The sequence below is a fragment of the Cyprinodon variegatus genome, unplaced genomic scaffold (assembly GCF_000732505.1).
Source record: "Cyprinodon variegatus isolate N-32 unplaced genomic scaffold, C_variegatus-1.0 Scaffold1480, whole genome shotgun sequence".
In the NCBI taxonomy this organism is placed as follows: Eukaryota; Metazoa; Chordata; class Actinopteri; order Cyprinodontiformes; family Cyprinodontidae; genus Cyprinodon; species Cyprinodon variegatus.
The window spans coordinates 30,449-36,867 of NW_015151933.1; the positions used below are offsets into that span (position 1 = coordinate 30,449).

Below are 6,419 nucleotides of genomic sequence, written 5' to 3' on the forward strand. Positions count from 1 at the left end.
CGTCCAGGAAACACACAGCCAGGCAGACGAGCTCCAAGGCAGCTCCCATGCCAGAGGACGAAGAAAACACATCCACTCAGTCACGGTCAGAGAAACAGGACCACACTGGAAAACAGGCCGATCTCCAACATCTAATCATCAATCATCTTTCAAGATCATCTTCATTTAGCTCTTGGCCTTGCCCCCCTTCAGCACACCAATGAATTTTCACCCACCTCCCTCTCACTCTCAGGCCCAATCCCAAACTGCTCCCTAAGCAATAACCCTTAACTATTAAGTGTCACTACCAGTGATGTCACACTCGCAGCTGTGGAAGGCACCTTGATTAAAGGTGGGGGGGTATAAACGAGAATGGGACGGCTTCTTCACTCCAATGGAAAAGGAACAAATTTGTTTCTATGGCAACCCAGTGATGGCCCATGTGTAGGCGTAGCTCTTTGGTGCAGTTTAACAACATTTGGCATTTACCCCCTTCTTAAAGCAAATGTATACAGTCAAAATTATTTCAAAGAGGACCTTCCATTTTGGAAATAATGTTTTTTTTCATAAACTAATTTGTGATTTCCTGTCAGTGTGACGAAGATGCAGCAAATAGCGAAGCATTACATTTGGTGGAATGTGTTTCCTCCGCCATCAGGCGACTGTTACACCTGCTGCCCAATTCCAGTGAGCCTGCAACGGACGCAGACTCGCTATTAAAAGGCTGATCGGTCCACTGGCCCTTCCCACTATATGATTTGGGATGGCACTTAATGTGCTGGAGCCACAATATCTGCTTTTATCTTCTTGAACCCCAGTTGGCCTCGGCAGACGGCCGTTCACACTGAGCCCGGTTCTGCTGGAGGTTTTTTCCTGTTAAAAGGGGGTTTTCCTCTCAACTCTCACTACATGCATGTTTAGTGTGAGGGATTGCAGAAAGTCAATAAGTCGAAGCAGTCAGCTGGTTTTCCTTTGAAAACTTTTGACCAATCCGACTGCATGACCTAGTTGGGTGGTCACTGTGGAGTGGCTTGGGATGACAGAAGTTGTGGATTGGTGAAGTATATATATAAACTGAATTAAACAGTATAAAACTTTTCTATTTGCAGCTTTTCTCATGTATATGAGAAAAAGTATATATATTTATATATATATATATATATATATGTATCATTTTTCCTGACTGTTTGACTTGGTGTTTTGAAGCAGATAAATCTCTAAAAATGTTGGCCTTAAGCCACTTTAAAGCTAATTTTTTAGTTATTCTCAGGGTTGTTGTCCATTTTGAAGCCTTATCGGCGTTCATGCTTCAAGTTACTGTTACTTTGATATTTATAGACATGGCATAGTATTTCTGACATGGCATAACATATATTTTGTTAAAAGCACCAGTCCCTCCTACAGAGAAGCATCCCCACTGTCAGGATTCCTGTTTGTGTGTTAGTGCGAGTTGTGCATCTCTACTATAGAGGATCTTTGTGGAGAACAGGGGTAGCATACACAGGTGAAAGTAATCTTTATAATCATAGTGCTGGGCTTAAAAGAGCACTAGAGCCTTCATTCAGTGCTGGTTTCTTGTGTATTGAAGATGTTAGTTGCTTCCTATTCTCTTGCTTTCCTCGAGTATTATTACTGACATTTATTGGTTCTGTTTGGTTTTTAGTATTTTTGGATTTTGGATTTTGGATTTTTGCCTCTGTTTCCCTTGAACTTACATTAAACCATCCAAACTAATCCGTGCCTACTCCTCTCTGCATTTGGGTCCTTAAAACCTCCAACAAACCTGACACCCACATCATGATACTGCTATACCCATAGCTAACAAATGGACTAGTGTGTTCTCAGTGTTGTAAACTTCCTGTTTCCCCTCCCAAACCAATAGAACTTAGTCATTATGGCAAAACACTTTTTTGTTTTCATCTCACCACAGTACATGGCATGTGGCCTTAGAGCCCATGACTACAGGACCTTTTCCACAGTTGATAATGACACTCTAATTAGCTTAACCCCTAGAACCCTACGGACCCACCGGTGGGTCCAGCTGCTACGTGACCTCGTAATTTTAACAAACCCCCAGTATTGATGTAAAAAACATATTTGGCACAGTTTGGTGACATTTTTGGATAATTGTGCCAAAATGGCCTCTCCGTCTAAGAAATTTCTCACTAATACCATTCTAAAATAAATATGATTCATCTGATTGAGTCCAAATTTGGTATATTTTTACACAACATTTAGATTTAAAAGTCTGTACTACTTTTTTGTGCTATAAATAATATTTTGGTAGTGTTTTGCAATGTTTATTTCAAAGAAAATTTTGGCGAGGTTCAAAAGATGCAAAATATTTTGTATTTTGTCCCTAATATTTCAGGCAGGGTTAAAGCTACAATGGTGCTGACACCAGAAAACCATTCTATGACATCTTACCTTTACAGACGTACCAAAAGTTTCTTCTTAAATCTAATAGCTGTGAGGCTATAAGTGATTTACTTTTGTGTGTTTTTGTCAGGCAGAAATTGATTTATACCCCCTGAGGGTGTAAGAGGTTAAGCAAGCATCTTTACAAGGTATTTTACCTTCTAAATGAGTTATATCAAACGTTTTTGCATTACACAGTGTTTATCTCTGGGACACATCAATCCTTTCTGAACAGCTTGATTGCTGATTATTCCCATACTGTTCACATTTGGGTGTCAGTGTTGAACAGAGGAACTCTGCATCTCTTCAGACATCTGGAAGTGATATCTAACGATTAACTAGATTTGTAAGCCCCACATTCTTTTTTAAGTCACTCGAGTCAAAAAGCAGCACCATTTCTGCTATTTGCATGGTATATAATGGTAATTGGCAATAATATCAAAGAAAATCCACAAAATTTTTTTTTTAAAAGAGAGCTCTATGGTCTATGTTTACACTAACACTTGTGAATGCATTTGTAGCTGAAAATCTGCAATCATAAATGCTGGAGAAAGCTTTCCCCTTGGCATCACAGAAAACAACCAGGGTATGCTTTTTCTTGGTAAGTACATGCTGGGTCTGAATAAACAGGAAGGCAGAAGCAAAATGGGTGCTTGGTCACTTTATTTCTTTAACAACTATTTTAAACTCTAAAGCAATGTGAAGATGGAACCTGCATAAGCACAAGCCATCTTGTTTCATCCTTAAACTGGAAAACCGTCTCATTGAATAACACTATCAGTATTTCCTGCTTTATAATTACTTGCTTTATGCATTGCAAAATCATTGAAAACAATAAACCATTTGACATTTTCTCTGGATTCTTTAAGCAAAGTGAATGAATATTAAAAACATTGTTTTGAATGTCTATACTTCCCTCTAGTGGAAGAATAGTTTAATAACACATTTGTTTCCCAGGTTCTGGATTGTTAACGTTACAATAGGATAACAGTAGGACAAACTGCTGATTATCTCTATGGTTTAATGTTTTTATAACCATATATATGCAACTACACTCCATTCCAAAGAGAAATTAAGGGAATATATTAACATAACATGCACATTTTTGGACAGTTGGAGAATCTCCCAACTGCATGCAGAAAGAGCCCAGGAAGGTATTAGAGGGTCTATTAGATAAATCCTCCACACAAAATGCATCTATAACAAACTTCCATTTCAATTAATTTTGAAATACTCAAAATCAGAGTCTAAGTGATTAAGGTTTCATTGGAAAAACAAAAACAGAAACACAAGAAGTTACCATTTTTCATTTTCCATATGTATTAAATGTATTCAGGGGGAGATGGGGTGTAGATTTTTACAAAGCCTAGTATTGTCAATAAAAAGGCGGCAAGGTTAATTTCAATTTTGGAAGTAGGAGACTAAATTGTGAAGAAGAGAACAACTATTTTATACTTTTGTATAGCTTTTTCATAATCAATATATGTTATATTTTTAATTTGAGCCCTGACCACACCTAATAAATATTTTAAATCTTTAATGTAGTTTTAATTTCTTTAGTAATCAAAGCTCGCCAGTAAAGTACAAATCAAAAAGTGGAACAAAAAAAGTGATTATTTTTCTAACCCAATTTTTTCAGCTATGGATTTGCAGTTCATTTAAAATAACATATTATCTTGTTTAAAACCAATACATATGAAAGTCTTAATGCAATAAGTTGGAAAAAAATTTTTTTAAATGTCGTTTAGTGGCAGGGGAGGAGCTAGATGGGGGACCAGGGGTGGCCATGGCCACCATTAACCACTCATCGGCCACCTATGCTCTTTTCAGAACTAGATTTTGTGTTTTTTGGGGTAAAGAGAAAATGATGTGTCTCTGCAAGTCATCTAGGGGTCTTCAGTTAAATCAAAGATAAATAACAATTTTAATAACAACTTAGCAAATAATAAATGTATGTAGATATTAATGCTTGTATATATCCATTTTATGCTGAATGTTTATTGATACAAGTAGGTAAGTACCGTAATGATGATGGAATAAATTTACGCCCCAGGACTCAAAACTGAGTTTTATCCACTATACCTTTTATCTAGAAACAACGGATGTTTAAATATACATCTATTTGTTAGCAAAGGTTGTAGGAAAGTATAGTTAGTCTTTATTTAAAAAATATGGATGTTTTGCTTGTTAATTTTCCTGTTGGAACCAGAGGCGTAGCCAGAAATGTTTTAATAAGGGTGGCCAGGCAATAACCAATGTAAACTGAGGGTGCCGAATGTTGATAGGCACCAGAACCTCAGAGCCTATCTACAACAGGAAAATGAACAGGCACAACATCCATATTTTCTAAATAAAGACTAACTATACTTTTCTACAACTTCTGCTGACAAATATACACATAAATATCAATAAATATAATATAAACATTTGTGCTTTCTAGATAAAAGGTATAGTGGATACAATTCTTTGAGGTTTGAGTTTTGGGCGAAGGTCTTTTCTAATGTCATTACCTACCTACTTTTATCAATAATTATTCCGCATAAAATTGATATTTACAAGTACTAATATCAACATACATTGATTATTTAATGCATTTTATTAAAATAACTATTTATCTATAATTTTACTGAAGACTAGATGACTTGCAGAGACACAATTTTCACTCTACCTCATATAACACAAAATCTAGTTCTGAAAAAAGCAGCAATTCTGTACTTATCAACTTTAATGTTAGTATACTGATGTGTATAATTAACCACAGAGTCGTTGTTGTCAAGTAATTGTTAATATATGAAAAACTAGTAAGTAATATATGAAAAATTTCAATGTTTTGAATATTCCACATTAGAGTAGTACTGCTGCCACCATTTTTATTAGAAGGGGAAAAATAGGTAGGGGTGGCCAATGATTGGCTAAGGGTGGCCATGGCCACCCCTGGCCCCCCATCTAGCTCCGCCTATGAATATAACACGGACAGATTGTTTAATTAGAAACGTAAAAAAAAAAATCTAAATGTTCTACAAAATTGTAAATTTAGGCAGTTTTCTGATAAGAAACTCCAAATGTTTTAAAAAAAATAAAGCTCCAAACCACTGACCCAAAAGGATCAACATGGAAACTATTTTGTTTTAATAACAGAAAAGCTATTTCTTGCTGTCAAAGGTTGTATTGCTTTGTTTTCGTTCACTAAACACTCTCAGTGTGACCGTGCGACCTGATGCTGAAGCTGCTGACGCGCAGCTGTCAGAGCCTCTCTCCTCCAATCAGCGGGCCCTCTCCCTCTGTCGTCCGATGCTCCGATCACTCTGGCTTGTTTTCATCATTTCCCATCCAGCGCCTCTGTGCTTCAGTCGGAGGAAGCAGACCAGCAACAGGGGCATCCTAGGAGATCATAATGGACGCTCCTGGATCCCATCACTGATCGATGCGTTTCCCTCTGCGCGGATGCTGCAGACAGGAGCGGCTTTGTCAGAGGACAGAGGAGCCTTGCATCCTGTCTCTCCTTTAAATAGACAGCGTCACATGCCGCTGGGAAGCGCTTTATCCTTTCAGATAAGATGTGTTTTGGTGAATGCCGCAGCCTGCAGGATTTGGAGCAGCACTGGAGAGCAGCATGCCCACACAGGAGGATTTATAAAGCTTCTGGGCCATTTTCTCTTCAATCATCACTGTAAAGGTAAACACATTTTCTTATTGGAAAACTGCCTACGTGTTCCATTGATTTCATAATTGAAGAGCAAGGGCGTCCCTAGAAAGTTTCTAAAGGGAGCCAGATAGGATGGGGGGACTTGTATCACAGTGGTAGACAAAAACTTTAGCATAATTTAGAGATATTTCCGGATTGATTGATTGATTGATTGCCTGATTGATTGATCAATTGACTTTATAATTCTCACATTGGAGAAATGTACTCATTACATCAGCTCAAATTGTCAAAAAGAAGAAGATACCAAAGGAAGAAAAGGTGCATGGGGGTATATACAGTATGTACAGTCATATATATATATATATATATATATATA

The 6,419-nt window shown here is 37.3% G+C and overlaps 1 protein-coding gene across 1 annotated transcript in view; it reads left to right on the forward strand.

Annotated features, from left to right (window-relative positions):
* The first annotated feature begins 5,641 nt into the window (after window positions 1-5,641).
* LOC107103575 (coiled-coil domain-containing protein 92-like) overlaps window positions 5,642-6,419 on the forward strand; it is a 13,769-nt gene continuing 12,991 nt past the window's right edge. Inside the window, exon 1 of the mRNA XM_015403320.1 lies at window positions 5,642-6,073. The gene's annotated coding sequence lies outside the window, so the exon portion shown is untranslated. The remainder of the gene's footprint in view (window positions 6,074-6,419) is intronic.